Source organism: Somniosus microcephalus, chromosome 7 (genome assembly GCF_052327205.1).
Source record: "Somniosus microcephalus isolate GS21.2 chromosome 7, FLI_Smic_1.0, whole genome shotgun sequence".
Lineage (NCBI taxonomy): Eukaryota > Metazoa > Chordata > Chondrichthyes > Squaliformes > Somniosidae > Somniosus > Somniosus microcephalus.
Window position 1 is genome coordinate 188,968,952 of NC_140993.1, and position 2,070 is coordinate 188,971,021.

Genomic DNA, 2,070 nt, shown 5'->3' on the forward strand with positions numbered 1-2,070 from the left:
GATGGTTTTCAATACAGGTGCATCAGTTGTTAATACCATCAATCTAGCAGCGTTAGATCAGAAGGTTCGAAACCTGAGCTCTCGGCTCAAAGTCATCCTACGAGAGCAAAATAAGAATGAAGGTCAAAAATCACAAGAGGACCAGATATTAACCATTTACCTCCAGGATATAGCCACCGTACTAGAAGCACACACGCAGACAATAAATAAGATAGTCAAAGAGGAACACAATATCTCACAGCAGGCAGCGGCGAATGATGCCTGCAATACCTATGGTAACTGGATAGTTGAGCAGACCTGTGAAAACTTAGAATAGATACAGGGAGCTGAGGTACCTTTATGGATTACTAACCAGCAATTAGAGGGGACTCTGACCCGTGAACAGGTTGGGAGGGGTACACCCAAACATCTTTTGACTAGCCTTAATATAACTACCTGTCAATTTCGCGCCATGATATGGGTATACCCCACCCAAGTAGAATGTAAAACAGATGGGGGAGGACTCCTGGGTTTAGTGCTGGTTATTCCGGTACTGACCCCAGAAGCTCAAGGACGGGAGGTATATCAAGTAAAATATATTGGTGTAATAAAAGATGGTATGCATATCTCTCACCACAATATGTTGCCTTACACAGTAATAATGAATGGAAACCTAGTGGGTACCAGACTGGAGGGATGTCTTACCCGACATGCCATCATCATGTGCCTGCATACGATCAGCCGAAGCCTGCAATCCCAATGCGGTTTTAATAACCCAGACCTGGAGATTAACTGAACCATGGAGGCATTGGATGCCAGCCCGAAGCCCACCCAAGTGGCATACGCCGGCAGGGGCGAATACTGTGTGACGACCAACTTGAATTCGTTCCAGTACTCAAACTTAACATGTGATATTCCCAGCCCAGAGTTCTGCTTCACCCCAGCAATCCCCGTGAGGATTGGACATGAAGCACTGGTAGACATACATCAGTATAATACTACCTCCCTCTAATTATCCGAAGACATCAAGAAAGACTTGTGGAACTACATCAACACTTTTGGGTATCCGATACCCCCACTGCCCGAACATTTAAGACAGTTACGGGAAAGGGTTCGACACACCCAACAGGAGTATTATACTCTGCAACAACGGAACAAAGATGTGAAGAAGGATATCGACACGATCAAAGTGACCACATGGTGGGATGACATCTGGGACTGGGGACTAAATATTCAAATCCATCCTTGGATCAGACTGATTTCATACATATTAGTCATGGTGCAGTTAATACTGGTCTTGAGTTTGCTATGTATGGCATGTAAGAAATGTAAACGGGCTAAAGCGAAACACTTTGCGAAACAAGTGGTTAAGACAGTTAGCGCATGCACTGCTCCTCCTACACGTGTTTCGAATGACTTTGGTCGCTTGCTGGAGAGATCAAGCATATGAAGGATGAGGTTGTAGTATAAGAATCGGGAAACACTTTCGTTTAAATTTAAACATTAATCATACTCATCTGATGCATACCCGATGCCTCGACGGGTGGCCACCTCGACAGGATTCACACCAGGCCCTATGCAACAAATGGGTGGTCTTCCTGGAGTAACCAGAGGTCTAAGGGGGGAGGTGTATAACAAAGTAGGTCCGGTAACCGGAAGAAACCTCAATCATTCACACTCTTGGTTTCCCAGCATGTTATATCAGCTGCTCGTAGGTGTGCACACTTTCCAACCCGCCTCAAGGTTCCCTTTCGGGGGGTTGGAGGGGGGGAATGTTGGATTGCAAAAATAGGCCTGTGAACCAAAGCTTGAATCCTCTAGTCTTTCACTATATTAACCAAAGATGTACGGAAGGCTGTAGTACTAGAAATCATATTCAAAGGATGTTTAGCTTCACATATTAGGAAATATATATAAAACATACATGTAGCATTTAGGTAGCTGCAAAGCATGATGGGATACTTGACCATCATATTAACCCTTTGTAACTAAGTACTGTAGAAATAGCGGACCACAGCATATTTACTAGACTCTTATTCTCCGTCTTTGCTGTTATCAGTGTTACAGAAGCAGTGTTTAATGCAACTGGCT

At 44.2% G+C, this 2,070-nt stretch overlaps 1 pseudogene; it reads left to right on the forward strand.

Moving 5' to 3' along the window:
* Nucleotides 1-511: 511 nt before the first annotated feature.
* On the forward strand, nucleotides 512-1,429 carry LOC147115045 (uncharacterized; annotated as a pseudogene).
* Nucleotides 1,430-2,070: the final 641 nt, after the last annotated feature.